Source organism: Dermochelys coriacea, chromosome 23 (genome assembly GCF_009764565.3).
Source record: "Dermochelys coriacea isolate rDerCor1 chromosome 23, rDerCor1.pri.v4, whole genome shotgun sequence".
NCBI lineage: Eukaryota > Metazoa > Chordata > Testudines > Dermochelyidae > Dermochelys > Dermochelys coriacea.
Window position 1 is genome coordinate 9,351,098 of NC_050090.1, and position 21,117 is coordinate 9,372,214.

A 21,117-nucleotide genomic window follows, 5' to 3' on the forward strand; every position below is an offset into this window, starting at 1 on the left:
TTAGAGACTAACAAATTTATTAGAGCATAAGCTTTCGTGAGCTACAGCTCACTTCATCGGATGCATTTGGTGGAAAAAACAGAGGAGAGATTTATATACACACACACACAGAACATGAAACAATGGGTTTATCATACACACTGTAAGGAGAGTGATCACTTAAGATAAGCCATCACCCACAGCAGGGGGGGGAAAGGAGGAAAACCTTCCATGGTGACAAGCAGGTAGGCTAATTCCAGCAGTTAACAAGAATATCAGAGGAACAGTGGGGGGTGGGGTGGGGGGGAGAAATACCATGGGGAAATAGTTTTACTTTGTGTAATGACTCATCCATTCCCAGTCTCTATTCAAGCCTAAGTTAATTGTATCCAGTTTGCAAATTAATTCCAATTCAGCAGTCTCTCGTTGGAGTCTGTTTTTGAAGCTTTTTTGTTGAAGGATAGCCACTCTTAGGTCTGTGATCGAGTGACCAGAGAGATTGAAGTGTTCTCCAACTGGTTTTTGAATGTTATAATTCTTGACGTCTGATTTGTGTCCATTCATTCTTTTACGTAGAGACTGTCCAGTTTGGCCAATGTACATGGCAGAGGGGCATTGCTGGCACATGATGGCATATATCACATTGGTAGATGCGCAGGTGAACGAGCCTCTGATAGTGTGGCTGATGTGATTAGGCCCTATGATGGTATCCCCTGAATAGATATGTGGACAGAGTTGGCAACGGGCTTTGTTGCAAGGATAGGTTCCTGGGTTAGTGGTTCTGTTGTGTGGTGTGTGGTTGCTGGTGAGTATTTGCTTCAGATTGGGGGGCTGTCTGTAAGCAAGGACTGGTCTATCTCCCAAGATCTGAGAGAGCGATGGCTCGTCCTTCAGGATAGGTTGTAGATCCTTGATGATGCGTTGGAGAGGTTTTAGTTGGGGGCTGAAGGTGATGGCTAGTGGCTTTCTGTTGTTTTCTTTGTTGGGCCTGTCCTGTAGTAGGTGACTTCTGGGTACTCTTCTGGCTCTGTCAATCTGTTTCTTCACTTCAGCAGGTGGGTATTGTAGTTGTAGGAATGCATGATAGAGATCTTGTAGGTGTTTGTCTCTGTCTGAGGGGTTGGAGCAAATGCGGTTATATCGTAGCGCTTGGCTGTAGACAATGGATCAAGTGGTATGATCTGGATGAAAGCTAGAGGCATGTAGGTAGGAATAGCGGTCAGTAGGTTTCCGATATAGGGTGGTGTTTATGTGACCATCGCTTATTAGCACCGTAGTGTCCAGGAAGTGGATCTCTTGTGTGGACTGGTCCAGGCTGAGGTTGATGGTGGGATGGAAATTGTTGAAATCATGGTGGAATTCCTCAAGAGCTTCTTTTCCATGGGTCCAGATGATGAAGATGTCATCAATGTAGCGCAAGTAGAGTAGGGGCATTAGGGGACGAGAGCTGAGGAAGCGTTGTTCTAAGTCAGCCATAAAAATGTTGGCATACTGTGGGGCCATGCGGGTACCCATCGCAGTGCCGCTGATTTGAAGGTATACATTGTCACCAAATGTGAAATAGTTATGGGTCAGGACAAAGTCACAAAGTTCTGCCACCAGGTTAGCCGTGACAGTATCGGGGATACTGTTCCTGACGGCTTGTAGTCCATCTTTGTGTGGAATGTTGGTGTAGAGGGCTTCTACATCCATAGTGGCTAGGATGGTGTTTTTAGGAAGATCACCAATGGACTGTAGTTTCCTCAGGAAATCGGTGGTGTCTCGAAGATAGCTGGGAGTGCTGGTAACGAAGGGCCTGAGGAGGGAGTCTACATAGCCAGACAATCCTGCTGTCAGGGTGCCAATGCCTGAGATGATGGGGCGTCCAGGATTTCCAGGTTTATGGATCTTGGGTAGCAGATAGAATACCCCAGGTCGGGGCTCCAGGGGTGTGTCTGTGCGGATTTGTTCTTGTGCTTTTTCAGGGAGTTTCTTGAGCAAATGCTCTAGTTTCTTTTGGTAACTCTCAGTGGGATCAGAGGGTAATGGCTTGTAGAAAGTGGTGTTGGAGAGCTGCCTCGTAGCCTCTTGTTCATACTCCGACCTATTCATGATGACGACAGCACCTCCTTTGTCAGCCTTTTTGATTATGATGTCAGAGTTGTTTCTGAGGCTGTGGATGGCACTGTGTTCTGCATGGCTGAGGTTATGGGGTAAGCGATGCTGCTTTTCCACAATTTCAGCTCGTGCACGTCGGCGGAAGCAGTCTATGTAGAAATCCAGGCTGCTGTTTCGACCTTCAGGAGGAGTCCACCCAGAATCCTTCTTTTTGTAGTGTTGGCAGGAAGGTCTCTGTATAAAAAAGAGTATAGTTGGATAGATTAACAATATTGCTGGGTGGGTTACGGGAACCATTGTTGTGGCCCCTTGTGGCATATAGTAGTTTAGATAGCTTAGTGTCCTTTTTCTTTTGTAGAGAAGCAAAGTGTGTTTTGTAAATGGCTTGTCTAGTTTTTGTAAAGTCCAGCCACGAGGAAGTTTGTGTGGAAGGTTGGTTCTTTATGAGAGTATCCAGTTTTGAGAGCTCATTCTTAATCTTTCCCTGTTTGCTGTAGAGGATGTTAATCTGGTGGTACCGCAGTTTCCTTGAGAGTGTGTGGCACAAGCTGTCAGCATAGTCTGTGTGGTATGTAGATTGTAATGGATTTTTTACCTTCAGTCCTTTCGGTATGATGTCCATCTGTTTGCATTTGGAGAGGAAGATGATGTCTGTCTGTATCTGTGCGAGTTTTTTCATGAAGTTGACGGATTTCCACTCTATACGGCTAAATATTGTTAATCTATCCAACTATACTCTTAGCCCAGCGGAAGAATCTGTCCTATCTCGGGGCCTCTCCTTTTGCCCCTCCACCCCCACGAACATGATACAGTTCTGTGGTGACCGAGAATCCTATTTTCGACGTCTCAGACTCAAGGAATATTTCCAACACACCTCTGACCAACATATTAACCCACAGAGACCTTCCTGCCAACACTACAAAAAGAAGGATTCTGGGTGGACTCCTCCTGAAGGTCGAAACAGCAGCCTGGATTTCTACATAGACTGCTTCCGCCGACGTGCACGAGCTGAAATTGTGGAAAAGCAGCATCGCTTACCCCATAACCTCAGCCATGCAGAACACAGTGCCATCCACAGCCTCAGAAACAACTCTGACATCATAATCAAAAAGGCTGACAAAGGAGGTGCTGTCGTCATCATGAATAGGTCGGAGTATGAACAAGAGGCTACGAGGCAGCTCTCCAACACCACTTTCTACAAGCCATTACCCTCTGATCCCACTGAGAGTTACCAAAAGAAACTAGAGCATTTGCTCAAGAAACTCCCTGAAAAAGCACAAGAACAAATCCTCACAGACACACCCCTGGAGCCCCGACCTGGGGTATTCTATCTGCTACCCAAGATCCATAAACCTGGAAATCCTGGACGCCCCATCATCTCAGGCATTGGCACCCTGACAGCAGGATTGTCTGGCTATGTAGACTCCCTCCTCAGGCCCTTCGTTACCAGCACTCCCAGCTATCTTCGAGACACCACCGATTTCCTGAGGAAACTACAGTCCATTGGTGATCTTCCTAAAAACACCATCCTAGCCACTATGGATGTAGAAGCCTCTACACCAACATTCCACACAAAGATGGACTACAAGCCGTCAGGAACAGTATCCCCGATACTGTCACGGCTAACCTGGTGGCAGAACTTTGTGACTTTGTCCTGACCCATAACTATTTCACATTTGGTGACAATGTATACCTTCAAATCAGCGGCACTGCGATGGGTACCCGCATGGCCCCACAGTATGCCAACATTTTTATGGCTGACTTAGAACAACGCTTCCTCAGCTCTCGTCCCCTAATGCCCCTACTCTACTTGCGCTACATTGATGACATCTTCATCATCTGGACCCATGGAAAAGAAGCTCTTGAGGAATTCCACCATGATTTCAACAATTTCCATCCCACCATCAACCTCAGCCTGGACCAGTCCACACAAGAGATCCACTTCCTGGACACTACGGTGCTAATAAGCGATGGTCACATAAACACCACCCTATATCGGAAACCTACTGACCGCTATTCCTACCTACATGCCTCTAGCTTTCATCCAGATCATACCACTCGATCCATTGTCTACAGCCAAGCGCTACGATATAACCGCATTTGCTCCAACCCCTCAGACAGAGACAAACACCTACAAGATCTCTATCATGCATTCCTACAACTACAATACCCACCTGCTGAAGTGAAGAAACAGATTGACAGAGCCAGAAGAGTACCCAGAAGTCACCTACTACAGGACAGGCCCAACAAAGAAAACAACAGAACGCCACTAGCCATCACCTTCAGCCCCCAACTAAAACCTCTCCAACGCATCATCAAGGATCTACAACCTATCCTGAAGGACGAGCCATCGCTCTCTCAGATCTTGGGAGATAGACCAGTCCTTGCTTACAGACAGCCCCCCAATCTGAAGCAAATACTCACCAGCAACCACACACCACACAACAGAACCACTAACCCAGGAACCTATCCTTGCAACAAAGCCCGTTGCCAACTCTGTCCACATATCTATTCAGGGGATACCATCATAGGGCCTAATCACATCAGCCACACTATCAGAGGCTCGTTCACCTGCGCATCTACCAATGTGATATATGCCATCATGTGCCAGCAATGCCCCTCTGCCATGTACATTGGCCAAACTGGACAGTCTCTACGTAAAAGAATGAATGGACACAAATCAGACGTCAAGAATTATAACATTCAAAAACCAGTTGGAGAACACTTCAATCTCTCTGGTCACTCGATCACAGACCTAAGAGTGGCTATCCTTCAACAAAAAAGCTTCAAAAACAGACTCCAACGAGAGACTGCTGAATTGGAATTAATTTGCAAACTGGATACAATTAACTTAGGCTTGAATAGAGACTGGGAATGGATGAGTCATTACACAAAGTAAAACTATTTCCCCATGGTATTTCTCCCCCCCACCCCACCCCCCACTGTTCCTCTGATATTCTTGTTAACTGCTGGAATTAGCCTACCTGCTTGTCACCATGGAAGGTTTTCCTCCTTTCCCCCCCCTGCTGTGGGTGATGGCTTATCTTAAGTGATCACTCTCCTTACAGTGTGTATGATAAACCCATTGTTTCATGTTCTCTGTGTGTGTGTATATAAATCTCTCCTCTGTTTTTTCCACCAAATGCATCCGATGAAGTGAGCTGTAGCTCACGAAAGCTTATGCTCTAATAAATTTGTTAGTCTCTAAGGTGCCACAAGTACTCCTTTTCTTCTCTTGAGGGAGACTCAGAATGCACATTTTTAGGACTCAATCCTGCAGGCTGCAGGGAGTTCAGAGTACATGGCACCTTCTAAGACTGGGCATATCAATCTATTCCGGAGATGTTGTTAGTACTTGGTAGTTATAGTAGTAATTTAATTCTTCTTGTATGTATAAGGAGGAAGATGCGGGGGGAGGGATAGCTCAGTGGTTTGAGCAATGGCTTGCTAAACCCAGGGTTGTGAGTTCAATCCTTGAGGGGGCCATTTAGGGATCTGGGGCAAAAATTGGGGATTGGTCCTGCTTTGAGCAGGGGGTTGGACTAGATGATCTCCTGAGGTCCCTTCCAACCCTGATATTCTATGATTCTATGCATCTTCCGCAAACATTCATGACTTACTTTTAGGCTTCATCTGCACTAAAAAATTATTCACCTGGTTAAGCCCCGTCTACAAATGCACTTAAAATGTTGCAAGCCCTGCATCTCTGCTGAAAAACAGGAACAATATTTTATGTTGTAGACAAGTGCTTAAGGGACAGTTTGAATTTTCTGGGAAGTTGCATGTAATTCTGTATACTAGTTAGGAATTAAAAATGAGATTAAAATTAATACTTAACAGGGTTTTTTTTGTTTAATTTAAAGATCCCTCTGGCTAACTAATTGTTTTAACAGTTGAAAAGTTTGCTGCATTTAGCTCTAAACAAAGTATCCAAGATAGGTCATGTGTGCACTAGGATAAACCAACAGAATTTGATCCAGTGAACATTTTGCCTGTGTTACGAAGTCAGGATTTGGCCCTTGGGCTATTGATGCAGTTAGGACTATTTTTGGGTACTTTATAAAACATTTGAAGAGTTTCACAGATTTTGAAGAAAATGCAAACCAAACATGGCTACTCTTTAATCTATCCCAATTCTGCACCATAGAAGCTTCTACTTGCCCTGAAACAGCAGCCTTTCAAAGTTTCTATGGGGAAAGAATAAGACAGGCTTTTATTGTTTATGGCTCTGACTTTTAAAATGGCATTTTTACATGATTTTGGTTTTGGCTCAGGCAAGTTCTCTGTATTGTTAAAAATGGCTCAACTATTTATGTTTTAATATTAGCTATGACACACTCTGGTTACTTTCCCCAGCTGCTTTCTGTTCATCAATGCAGTATGAGAACACTAACTACAAAATGCAGCTCACTTCAGGATGGGGAAAACTATTTTAGATCTCTACAATTTGAAATTATCTTAGTCTCAGAAACAATACACAGGACATCTGCTCACTCACACTTAAAGATATATCTTAACTCATTACATCATGCTGGAGTTCTCAATAAATAGGTCTGGAAATTTTGTTAATATATTAACCTTGTTAAACAGATTGTCATATCTTTTTGCCAAAGAAGTCCCTGATTCCACGATTTGTGTCACACAAGTGGACCTGACTTCACTGGAGCTCTGAGGGCACAAAGGTCCAACTGTGCAGAACAATTTGCAGCCTGGGGCCTAAATATCAGTTAACAAAATATCACTGAAATGAATGGCATGGGACATTGCCAGTTCAAGTGAGTGGGAAATCACAGATCAAGGATAATACGGACAAATTTCATCAGACTGTGTCCATTCCCATTGACTGGGAATTTAATTGCCCCTAATTATTCAGTGTGACTCCTCCTGGTCTCTTCTCTAAAAGAATGGAGGGTGAGGACCACTGGGTGCTGCTGCCAGGAGGGTTTTGTGAATGTTGCTGATGTGAATGTTATATGGGTTCTTTCCAGATTGCCGCAGGGATCCATGTTCTATTTTCTGCCCCAGAGTAGAAAGGAGAGCAGTTCTTTCCATTTTGATTTTTGTCTTCCACTTACTCCATTTTCCTTTTGGTGGGTCCATTTGCTTTTTTGGAAACAACTCGGGGGGTGGGGGTGGGATTGATTTATTATTTGTATTGTGAATCGACTGTGCTAGACACTACACCAACATGAGGCTGGGATTCTCAAAGGAGCCTAAAGGAGTTGGGCTCCCAAATCCAATTGACTTTCAGTGGGATTTCGGCACACATATCCTTTAAATTCTTTTGAAAATTCCAGTGTGAGTGCAAACAGCCACTTCCTGAGAATGACTGTCCTTTGGCAGAGGCAGATCCAGCTGGGAGTAATTGGGGAAGGCACAAGTGGGCAGTTGCTAACTACCAGGAAGGAAGCAGGATTATAAAGGGATTTGAGCTGCAGACGGAAGTGGAATGTTTCTGTGGGATCCCTGAGGTGCAAGGTCCAACATCTCAGGTTCTGATCCAGGCTCAGAGACAATAGCAAAAGCAGCCTCAGTCTTTGGGGGAATTGTAGAGGTTTTATTTATTTTCAATAAGTGGCCTATATGATCTTAATATGCTAAGCATAGCTTATGACCGTAGCTCACACACATGAGTCATGAGGCATGATCATAAAAGCAACTTACTGAAAATAAATAGGGAAACATGGGACTTTTAACTGAAGTTGGGTACCTAACTACCCTTTGTGCCTTTGAAATTCTCCCCACGAGACAATTTTCTGTGCCTCTCCTCATTCCTCAAAGTAAAATTGCCTGTAAGGTTATGTCTACACTGCACACTGAGCCCAGGCTCTGACTCAGGTTTGAGCCCAAGCCTTTATCCCATCCAGACGCAAATCAGTCTGCCTTGGTACATTAAGCATTCATGACCTGCGTCCTAGGACCCTGCTACAGGGGTAGGTCAGAGCCCAAGTGCTACATTGACTCAGGTCCAAGCCTTGATATTTTGCAGTGTGAACACAGCTCAGAGTCAGAAGATCTGCGTAGTGCAGGATGGACATGTTAGCACAGCTGTGAGACTTGGGTCCAGCAATTGTAAACCCTCGTTTACAATGCAGTGTGGATGCTAAAGCACTGAGCTTGGAAACAGAGTCCACAAGTCTGGGTTCTACAGACCCAGGCATTGTGTGTAGCGTAGACACCCTAACTGTGCTCCTACTGTATGATCTGCCTCAAGCACAAAGGACTCAGGCACATGTTTACTCATGTGGCATGGTGGGTTCAAATCCTGTTTCTGTAAAGATTTCAGATTATGATAGTAATTTTTCAAAGATGTTTTCCATCCTCTCCACAGATTTCAAAAGCTTTTCTGCTTCCCATAGTAAGTGATTATATTTCTTCTTCTAGGATTTTTACAACATTTTGGCTGTTTATTCAAGGAAAGAGGAATTAAAATACGTTGGTGTTTCAGTGTGGGCATGCATAGGCCAGAAGAGGAAGATTAAAGATGTGTGTATGGCATGGGTGGATCTGTACCCCAGCCATTCTCTTTTCCTGCAAAGTCCCACAGAGTCCTTTATACTAGGGGCGCAGGTTGAGGTACTCTAACCTGCACCAGGAGCTGGACCAGGCCTTGCAGCCCCTGAATAGTGGACATATGAGCTGCCTCCCACTCTGCTACTGGTCCTAAAAGCAATTTAGTCAGAAAGGAAACAGTGACAAGGGCCTGGCTAGCCATGGTCAGAGTGCTGAATTTTGTCCCGTAACTTAGTCCAAAGGGAAGGGGGAGTAGATTATTAAATACTGTTGGCACATTTCCTTTATAGCAAGATATGGGCCATGCTTTCCTCTCACTCACAACCTCTGTAAATCTAGGAGTAATTCTGCTGACTTACATCTGGTCCAGTAAGACTTTGTTAGGCTCACATACACCACTTCACCCATGGTCTCCAGATGTGATCCTCAGAATGTACAAATCCCTTCTCTAGAATGTACAGATAAATCCCTTCCCCCTCCCCCCAAACATATAGAAGTCTCCTCGTTAAAATGCACAAAGGCTTGAGTGCACAAGTTGAAAAACACAGGCCCAAACTCTGGCTTCAATTTCAAAGTATCCTTGCATGAGAAAATTGGGAGCAGAAGGGGAGAAACATAGTCCACCAGTCCTATGGGGTTAAGACATGGCAGAGACATTCAGTGCTGAGGCCTGGGGTAGGAGGCATGGCAGCATATTTAACACCTCTGGGCCCTTGGGCCATATGACTTTTGTCATGAGACAAATGAGAAATGTACAAGTCAAGCATGTTGTGATGTCCACGACACCAAACACTGGGTTCTGATTGAAAGAACGCCTCAGAAATCCAGGTAATGTAATTGAACTGAAATGTCTGAGCCACTTCAAAAAGGTCTTTCTTGTGTTGAAGCTAAAGGTGATAGACAATCCCACCAGGAAACTGTGTCATGTAAACATTAAGTCCTGACATACCCCAGCAAATATTAATAATTATAAACTGTATTATGTCCGTCACTGCTGTTATATGGACTCAGTAACACAACCCAATCCCTGTTCAATCTAATTGTATACTGGATCAACCATGACTTTAACAGAAGAATTGCTAAGCCAATTGTCCGTAGCAGACGTGTTTGCAAACAGCTAAATAGGTAGAGAAACTTCCTCTTCTCTGGCCTCCTTGTTTTCCATATTTCCTCCATCCATCCTGCCCAAAATGTGGCTGCTGAAGTTAACTTCCTTGCCAATTTTCCACACATTGTGCATTCATACTTATCCCAGATATTCACTACTTCCACAAGATTCGAGCTAGTAATGATAATATTGGGTAACATTTTCAAAAGCATCTTATGTGACTTAGGAACCATATTTCCCATTGACTTATGCTCCCAAGTCAATTAGGCATTATTGAAATTTTACCCACTATTAATCGTATCCTTTTCCCATTTTTCTCCTTCCTTATTTACTCTTTGTTATTCTGTTGCTTTTGGGGGGCTGATACATATACAATTTCTTTTTTAGGGTTTGTGCTTATATTAGTATTCAGAATTACAATTCTTTGCGCCCTGGTCCTACTTTTGGTTGGTTACATTTTGGAAAAAAACAGGTAACATTAGATGACAGTAATACTGATCAGTGTTTGTGTCTGTACAGACAGATGTTCAAAACCCTTCATTAAAATTGCATGTGATTTGAAATCTTTAAATGCTGCAAAGTGAAGAGCCTCTCTTGCAGTAATAGAACTTGAATGGTATTTTCAGCTCACTGCATATTGGGGCAGAGAGAAAGTGAGGGATGGGGGGAAGGATAGCTCAGTGGTTTGAGCATTGGCCTGCTAAACCCAGGGTCATGAGTTCAATCCTTGAGGGGGCCATTTGGGATCTGGGGCAAAAATTGGGGATTGGTCCTGCCTTGAGCAGGGGGTTGGACTAGATGACATCCTGAGGTCCCTTCCAACCCTGGTATTCTGTGATTTACAATGTGTGCAAATAAAAGTATGGCATAGCGATGGACATCTCACAAATGTAGCAATACACATGTAGGCAAATAATGACTTCAGATACCAACCCTACCAGGTAGTGATTGTACAATAGTGGTAAAGGCCCCAAACCAGTAAAACACTCTTGCATGTGATTAACTTTAAATTCATGAGTAGTTTGATAGGCCTGGTGAGCTTTCATGATGGAAACTCAGGCACTCAGGAATTTTAGGTGCCTGCAGGATTAGGCGGAAGCTGAAAAAGGCATTTGACAGTCTCAGTGGTACCAAAAAGTTGGACTTACTCACCAAAAGTGGCAGTTAGGCTTCCAAGTCTTTTTGTGGATCTGCATCGTGTCCTCCAGCTTGCATCACAAAACAAATAGTGAATAGTTAAATTAAACAATTAACAAATAGCCAATACGCTGAAAATTACACAACCAAATTATTTGATAAATACTCTTTCAAAAATGTAAGAAATTGGAATCAGGCCACAAATTAGTCATTAGTCAAAAAAGAAGCAAAACTCAGAGGGCTAGATTCACAAAGAAATGGAGGTGTGGTGATGCTGTCACAGTACCTAACTTTTAGGTGCCTGGAAAATTACTGAGATTAATAAAGTCTGAGTTTGGGGCCCAGACACCCCTTGCAATGAATTGGGGGGGGGGGAGAAGGGGGATGAGAGGTGCATAGGAATGGGCTCCATGAAAGCCAGCATGCTCAGCAGCTCCCTACCTAAGCTAGACAATGAGAGATATGAAGCTGAGGGGTGGGTGGTAAGCATCCCTCTCTGCTTGGGATTCTTAGCTGCAAACCCTCTCTTGGTGTTTGGCACCTATGCCATTTTTACAAGAAGCCAAGGGGACCTCCCTTGTACCGTTAACCCAGTGGTTAGGGTGCTCATCGGGGATGTGGGAAACCCTTTGTTCAATCTCTACTCTGCGTGATGGGCAGAAGGGAAAGGCACAGAGATCTGCCACCTGTGAGGCGAGTGCCCTAACCACTGGGCTATAGAGTATTCTGCTGTTGAGGTCTCACAATCTCCCCTGTTTAAGCTGCTCCACTGTGGATAAATAAAGAGTAACTGGGGCAGAGAGAGAGAGAAAGTAAATAAGCCTCAAAAAGCCTTTTTACCCTGTTGGTTAGAGCACTCCCTCAGGCTGCGGGAGATCCAGGATCCAGTCCCACTGACCCTGTAATTCTTTCATTAGTTAGCCACACTGGAACAGCTTAAATAGGAGAGATTGAGAAGGGTCCATATTAGACTATCCTGCAGCTCAGTGGTTAGCACCCTCACCTGAGAAGAGGCAGAGCCCAGTTCAAATCTGTCTTCTCCCTTAGAGAAAGTGAGGACTTGAGCCAGCACTCTCCATCATCCCAGATGAGTACCTTAACCACTGGATTAAACATTATGAAGGAAGGCCTTGTCTGTCTGCTTTGTTCGAGATTGCCTATAGGTGTCTGATGCAGTAGGTGAGCACTGAGCACACTTACTGGCTTGGGCCCTACAGGTAAGTTAGGCAGAAGAATTTCTGTCTTCCCTCCATTTTTGTATCACTCGGGGAGTTAGGTACCCAGATACCTAGAGTGAATAAGCAGTGCATGTGCCCAGAGGCAGAAACATGGGCCTCTAGGGAATCTTTACTGAAAAAACTTGGGTACTGAGTGAGTTTAAGGCACATACAGGGTTTAGTGGTAGCTGAGCAGGGACTTTGTGAATCCCAGTGGTTTCTGGGATTTAGGCACCTAATGTGGCAATTAGGTGCCTAAGTCCCTTTGTGGATCTAGTTCATAATGATTGTTATTGATAATGAATCATTTCACCTGCTCTATCAAATACATTGACTAACTAATATGGGAAACTGGCTAAAATAATCCCCAATGTAGTCGATGTGAGCTTCAGGTTAGTGTGAGCAGAAACAGGCCAAAAGGAAGAAACACCAAATGTGATTGTGTGGGGGGTTTTCCTCTTCCTTGGCAGGATTTTCAGTAATATTGTTTCTCTTTTCAGGTATAATGAAATGCAGAGATACAAGGTAAGAGGAGAGAATTCTTTAGCATAAATTGTCATATATCAGGGAGTCTATATAGACATGTGCTAAGTGGCAGAGTGAAGAATGATGCGTTTAGGACAGGGGTGGGCAAACTACATCCCAGGGGACGCATCCAGTGCTCCAGATGTTTTAATCCGGCCCTCAAACTCCTGCTCCGCGCAGCTCCTGGAAGCAGTGGCATGTCCCCACTCCAGCTCATACACATAAGGGCAGCCAGGGGCTTCCACACGCTGCCCCCTCAGCTCCCATTGCCTGGGAACCACGGACAATGGGAACAGCAGGGGTGGTTCCCACGGATGGGGCAGCGTGCACAGCTGCCTGGCTGCACCTCTGTGTAGGAGCCGGAGGTGGGACATGCAGCTGCTTCTGGGAGCTGCTTGAGGTAAGTGCCCCCCAGAGACTGCACCCCTGACCCCCTCCCATGTCCCAACCCCCTGACCCAGCCCTCACCCCCTTCCCACCCTCTGAACCCCTCGGTCCCAGCCTGGAGCACCCTTCTAGACAAATTAGAGGATTGGGCCAAAAGAAATCTGATGAGGTTCAACAAGGATAAGTGCAGAGTCCTGCACTTAGGATGGAAGAATCCCGTAAACGGCAACAGACTAGGGACCAAATGGCTAGGCAGCCATTCTGCAGAAAAGGACCTTGGGGTTACAGTGGACGAGAAGCTGGATATGAGTCAACAGTGTGCCCTTGTTGCCAAAAAGGCTAATGGCATTTTGGGCTGTACAAGTAGGAGCATTGCCAGCAGATCGAGGGACGTGATCATTCCCCTACATTCAGCATTGGTGAGGCCTCATCTGTGTCCAGTTTTGGGCCCCACTCTACAAGAAGAATGTGGAAAAATTAGAAAGAATCCAGCAGAGGGCAACAAAAATGATTAGGGGGCTGGAGCACATGATTTATGAGGAGAGGCTGAGGGAACTGGGATTGTTTAGTCTGCGGAAGAGAAGAATGAGGGGGGATTTGATAGCTGCTTTCAACTACCTGAAACGGGGTTCCAAAGAGGATGGATCTAGACTGTTCTCAGTGGTAGCAAATGACAGAAAAAGGAGTAATGGTCTCAAGTTGCAGTGGGTGAGGTTTAGGTTCGATATTAGGAAACACTGTTTCACTAGGAGGGTGGTGAAGCTCTGGAATGGGTTACCTAGGGAGTTGGTGGACTCTCCTTCCTTAGGGGTTTTTAAGGTCAGGCTTGACAAAGCCTTGGCTGGGATGATCTAGTTGGGGATTGGTCCTGCTTTGAGCAAGGGGTTGGACTTGATGGACTCCTAGGTCCCTTCCAACCCTGATCTTCTATGATCATCTATGATTCCTGCACCCCCAACCCCTCATCCCCAGCCCCATCACCATGAGTTTTCAGGGCTAACACTTGTTGGGGGGCTCTATTCTCATGAATCAAGTCAATTCAATCTGAAAGCTTTGAGAGAATCATTGAGCTGCACAATACTGTTTGACAGTGATTTAAAAGAGTACAGAACTACACTTGAAATGAGAGATAACTAATGTGCTCATGTAGACTTTTTGAACTTTAAAATTTGTCAGTTAAGTCTTGGGTGTGAGGAATACATCTGTAAACCTAACTGGGTATTGCTAATATTCTTGCTGGGGGAATTTCCTTGTTTTCTAACATGTATTTTCCCACCCATGTATTATATAAACATAACAAAAGCTTGGTGCCAAGGAATAACACAGAGTAATTGGAATGTGAGGAGAAGGAATAGATACTAAAGAGTGATTGTATCTGTTTATTGGATAGTGACTCAAAGGTACTGCAGGAGTGCACTGCTTCACCTTTTATAAAATAGAGCACATGCTGTCTCCCAGATGCTTCAGCTATAGCAATCACTGGTCCTAAATTTCTGTGTCAGTCATTAACATCATATTGGAAATAAAAAATTGGGCAGCTACCAGACTTCATTGCTCATGTGCTTTCATTCTTAACAGGGAACAAGATCCAGAGGACATATACTGGGACATTGAATATCAGTCTAACTGTAAGAAGAAATTTATTGTCACTTCTCCCATATTTATTCATAATAGTAGGTACATGGAAGAAGAGAGAATACAACAGCCAAAAGTAATAAAGATACTTATTATAATAAGATACCTCATGAATAAATATAATAAAATGGAAATAAATCTTTTAAAATGTTATGATTGAGCTTTGCAAAATTTCGATCAAGCTTTTAGCTACTGTATAAATAAAATATAATTCAGAAATTCTGGACCTGTAAATAAAAAAAATAAACCTAGAAAAAAGTTAAAGAAAAAGTTTGTCCAGATTTTGATATTCAGGAAGCCAGGTGGTATCAGGTATCCCAACAGCTAAATACAGTTTTCCAATGACAAGAAACAAATTATGTTTTCATTATTAATCTAAGGCAGTAAAAAAAGACATCTAGATACCTTAGGTACCTATCTGGTCCAAATTACCATAGTATCTGAGTACCTCACAATATTTAATGTGTTCATCTTCCTAACACTCCTGTGAGGCAAGGAAGTAGTTATTAGCTCCATCTTACAGATGGGAACTAGATACAGGGGGACAGATTATTGAAAGTATTTAGGCACCTAAAGAGTCATTGATTCTGAGGCCAAAATGAAAACTGTGACCATCTAGTCTGCCCTCCTGTATAACAGTGAACTTCCCCAAAATAATTCTTGTTTCAACTAGAACAGATATTTTAGAAAAACATCCAGTGATGAAGAATCTGCCACAAGCATTGATAAATTGTTCCAATACTTAATTACCCCTATTATGCTTTATTTGCTGTCTGTATTTGTCTAGCTTTAACTTCCAGCCAATGAATTTTGTTAGATCTTTGTGTGCTAGATTGACGAACCCATGATCAAATAGATGTTCCCCATGTAGCTACTTATAAACAGGGATCAAATCACGCCTTAAGCTTCCCATTGTTACACTAAACATATTGAGATCCTGGAGTCTATCACTATCCGGCATGTTTTCCAATCCCTTAATCATTCTTGTGGCTCTTCTCTGAACCCTCTCCAATTTATCAACATCTTTCTTCAATTAAAAAGAACAGGAGCACTTGTGGCACCTTAGAGACTAAAATTTATTTGAGCATAAGCTTTCATGGGCTACAGCCCACTTCATCAGATGCATAGAATGGAACATATAGTAAGGAGAGAGAGAGAGAGAGAGAGAGAGAATATGAAAAGGTGGAGTAAGAGACTAATTAATTAACATGAGCAATTGTCAGCAGGAGAAAAAAAAACTCTTGTAGTGATAATCAAGATGGCCCATTTAGACAGTTGACAAGAAGGTGTGAGGATACTTAACATGGGGAAATAGATTCAATATGTGTAATGACCCAACCACTCCCAGTCTCTGTTCAAACCCAAGTTAATGGTATCTAATTTGCATATTAATTCAAGCTCAGCAGTTTCTTGTTGTAGTCTGTTTTTTTAAGCTTTTCTCTTGCAAAATTGCCACCTTTAAATCTGTTACTGAGTGACAGAGAGGTTGAAGTGTTCTCCTACCAGTTTTTGAATGTTATGATTTCTGATGTCAGATTTGTGTCCATTTACTCTTTTGCATAGAGACTGTACGATTTGGCCAATGTACATGGCAGAGGTGCATTGCTGGCACATATCACATTGGTAGATGTGCAGGTGAACGAGCCTCTGATGGCATGGCTAATGTGATTAGACCCTATGATGGTGTCACTTGAATAAATATGTGGACAGAGTTGGCATCGGGTTTTGTTGCAAGGATAGGTTCCTGGGTTAGTGGTTCTGTTGTGTGGTGTGTGGTTGCTGGTGAGTATTTGCTTCAGGTTGGGGGGCCTGTCTGTAAGCGAGGACTGGTCTGTCTCCCAAGATCTGTGAGAGTGAGGGATCATTTTTCAGGATAGGTTGTAGATCTTTGATGATGCTCTGGAGAGGTTTTAGTTGGGGGCTGAAGGTGACAGGTAGTGGTGTTCTGTTATTTTCTTTGTTGGGCCTGTCCTGTAGTAGGTGACTTCTGGGTACTCTTCTGGCTCTGTCAATCTGTTTTTTCACTTCAGCAGGTGGGTACTGTAGTTTTAAGAATGCTTGATAGAGATCTTGTAGGTGTTTGTCTCTGTCTGAAGGATTGGAGCAAATGCAGTTGTATCTTAGATCTTGGCTATAGACAATGGATCATGTGATGTGTCCTGGATGGATGCTGGAGGCATGTAGGTAAGTATAGCGGTCAGTAGGTTTCTGGTATAGGGTGGTGTTTATGTAACCATCGCTTATTAGCACAGTAGTGTCCAGGAAATGGACCACATGTGTGAATTGGTCTAGGCTGAGGTTGATGGTGGGATGGAAATTGTTGAAATCATGGTGGAATTCCTCAAGGGCTTCTTTTCCATGGGTCCAGATGATGAAGATGTCATCAATGTAGCACAAGTAGAGTAGGGGCATTAGGGGACGAAAGCTGAGGAAGCGTTGTTCTAAGTCAGCCATAAAAATGTTGGCATACTATGGGGCCATGAGGATACCCATAGCAGTGCTGCTGACTTGAAGGTATATATTGTCCCCAAATGTGTAATAGTTGTGGGTGAGGACAAAGTCACAATTGTGTGCAACAGTATTCCAACAGCAGTTGCACCAGTGCCAAATACAGAGGTAAAATAACCACTCTACTCCTACTCAATATTCCCGTTAATGCATACTAAAATCACATTAGCCCTGTTAGCCACAGTCTCACACAGAGCTCCTGCACGGCTGATTATCCATCATGATCCCCAGGTCTTTCTCAGCATCACTGCTTCACCGAATAGAGTCCCCCATCCTGTAGGTATGGCCTACATTCTTTGTTTCTAGATGTTACATTTGCCCATATTAAAATGTGTATTGTTTGCTTGTACCCAGCTTACCAAGTGATCCATATCATCCATGACCTGTCTTCTTCACTTTACCACTCCCCCAATCTTTGTGTCATCTGCAAACTTTATCTATGATTTTTTTATGCTTTCTTCCAGACCATTAATAAAAATCTTAAATAATGTACGGCCAGTAACGGATCTCCCACTAGAAACACATCTGTTTAATGATGATTCCCTGTTTGCAATTACGTTTTGAGACCTAACTGTTATCCGGTTTTTAATTCATCTAATGTGTGCCATGATAATTTTGGGGTGTTGCAATTTTTTAATTAAAATGTTGCACAGTACCAAGTCCTCTCCCGTACAGAAGTCTACATATATTACATCAACACTAGTACCTTTATCAACCAAACATACAATCTAATAAAATATATACATCAAACCCATGTTGATTGGCATTAATTATATTACCCACCTTTCATTCTTTGATTTTTTAGTAGTCAAGTCCCATATCATTTGCTCTATTATCTTGCCCAGGATTGATGTCAGACTGGCAGATCTATAATTATCTGGGTCATCCCATTTACCTTTTAAAAATATTGCTACAACATTAGCTTTTTTCCAGTCCTCTGCAACTTCCACAGTGTTCCAAAAGTAATTGAAAATCAACATTAATGGTCCAAAAGGAAAAGGAGTACCCGTGGCACCTTAGAGACTAACAAATTTATTAGAGCATAAGCTTTCGTGAGCTACAGCTCACTTCATCACAAAAGCTTATGCTCTAATAAATTTGTTAGTCTCTAAGGTGCCACGGGTACTCCTTTTCTTTTTGCGAATACAGACTAACACGGCTGCTACTCTGAAACCTGTCATTAATGGTCCAGAATATCTGAGAAGACCATTTGGACATTCTTCTCCTTCAGCACCATTCTGAGTTCCCAGTAGTCATCTATAATTGGAGACATATCCGTTGATGCAGTGTTATTGGTACTGATATGAACCATCATGAGTGGACACTTGCCTGTTGACTTCAGAAGGCTATCCAGCCATAGAAGGATGTCTGCTTGGCTCCAAGGAGACAGAACACTATCTTGTTGTCCACTTGTCCCTTGCAGAATGTTCTTTCCATTCTTCTTAGTATAGAATCCCCAACAAGGATTGTCTGTCTTCCTTGGCTGGCTGGAGATCTCTTTATGGATAAGCTTAATTTTCTTATGGATTGGGTCAAGTTGCCATCCACAGATCTGTCCCGTACATCTCTGTTCCCTTCAACCAGCTGGATCTTCACAGATAACTTCCACAGTTTCCATTCTGACGACCCAGTATTGATTAGGAGCCCCTAGCTGTGTGGAATTCCTCCTGGTCCTCTTCTCTCTAGTGGCCAACGCCTGCCCATCCTCGTCTAGTTTCAGCCATGCAGAACCTCTGGCCTCTGCGGGTTCCGAATTGCCACGCCTCCTCTCCAACTCCTTGGTGGCCAGCTGCTTTCTTCCCTGAATCTGGAGTAGTGACGCTTCCTGAATCTGGTTATCCAGAAATCCTCAGCTTCACAGATTCTCCATAGCATCTGTACTTGCCCTTCTAATCCAAGAATCTTTTCTTCCAGCACAGTCACCAATTTATACTTCGTACAAAAGATGTCCCTTCCGACTTCAGGTAGGAAAGAAAACATGGGACATCCATTGCAGATCACAGCCACTATTTCATCACAGGTTTCAGAGTAGCAGCCGTGTTAGTCTGTATTCGCAAAAAGAAAAGGAGTACTTGTGGCACCTTAGAGACTAACAAATTTATTTGAGCATAAGCTTTCGTAAGCTACAGCATCCGATGAGTGAGCTGTAGCTCATGAAAGCTTATGCTCAAATAAATTTGTTAATCTCTAAGGTGCCACAAGTACTCCTTTTCTTATTTCATTACAGTATTGAGCATAGAGCTGGCTCTGGAAGGAAAGGCTCTCACACTCCCTCTCCAAACTCCCTCTGAAACTCTCCTGTTAGTTGATTCTGTTTTAGGCTTTTGAGTTTTCTAAGCAACTGACTTTTTATACCAAGTCTCCTCTTTTGGCTCTACCACCTCACCATCAGAAAGCAATTAACCACTCAGAGACTTCAAAGAGTGGGGCTGAGCAGAGGGTACAAGCTGGCCCATCCCTTACTGAGAGAACACACAATCAGACAACAGATTGACCAAACGCCCTGCTTACCAAGTCCTGCTTACATCCAAGCATGGACTCTGCCACAACTTCATTTTAAACTCTCCTGTTAGGTGCTATTTTTTAGGGTGCAAGTTATTTTTAAAGTTATTTAGTAGAATTTTCAAAAGCACCTGGAGGTACCGAACTTCCGTTGAAATCAATTGGAATTAGGTACATAATCTATTCAAGTGCTTTTTAAAATCTCACTAGGTGCCTATCTCCATCTTTATGTCCCTAAATACCTTTAAAAATCTGGCCCAAGTCCACACAGGAAGTCTGTGGCAGATCAGGGAGCTGAACCCACATTTACTGAGTTCCACACTAGGGCCACAGTTACTCCCGGTTTGTGTTACCATTATGGAGGGTCAGTAGTGAGTCCATATCTAAGTTTGAAGCTAGCTTCCCATTATAAGCCTGCTAAATTATTTTCAGTCCCCCTAACATCAAATAAAAATGGCCCTCCTGACATTTTCTATACCACTCCTCGAAGCATAGTAAAGTGGTTTTGGATGGTTTGGTTAAAAAGCAGGACAAATGCTTTAAAGTGCCGCGGTTCTGAACATTTTTCCTGACGGTAACTAGAAAAGTTTTCTAAAACTTTTTTTTTGAGTCATCCCATCTCCAAAACGGTTTAGCCTAGAAACTCCAGTATTGTTTTAGTTGGTTGGCCTTGCTGAAGAAAAGTGGCTTTTTAAATTTTTTATGTGGGTGAGTGGGGAAATTACAAATATGTGTAATAAACATAAAATAAGCTTGTGACACCCAAGCTAAAGTAGGTAGGGAAGGGTTTAACCAAGCATTAATGAAAACACAGTTATAAAAAAGGGCTATCTGAATGCCAAGGAAGGGGACCTGACTCAGGCATGCCATAGGATCCTGAAAAAAGGTAAAAACATCAGGATGGTAGAATTCACCACCACCACCACTCCTCTTTTTCTGTTAGCTAAAGTTTGGGTTATACCAGTACAAAGATATTTTAATATTTATACAGATCCTGGTATAATTTTTGTTAATGTTCCTAAATATAAATGTATTTTGCCACTGACAGCAGGCATGGAGCATTTCCTGTCACCTGCCACTACATCCTGGGCCACACTCACAGAGAATTGCTTTCACATATACATGTGAGATATTAATTTCAAATATTCCTAACAATAAATGCATATGTTACGTATGGCAGGCACAGAGCAAATCAGAGGGTCTATCTCAGCCAATCAGCTTCCTTGCTACAGTGAAATTTATCTGATACTGAGCATAGGTGCAGGAGATGGGAGGGATAGGGGCAGAAATCTGGTGAGGCTGGGGCAGATATCAGTAGGGAATAGCAAATTCCCCATCTTTGGACATGGACTTTGGAGGATGGAGAGCTGTGTGCCATAGAGCTGTGCTACCTGATCTCAGAATGAGGGTCTTATTATTCCTTGTGTTGTGGAAGTGCCCAAGGACTTTGGGACTTCTTATGGCAGGTGTTGTGCAAACACATAAGGAAAAATGATCCCTGCCTTGCAG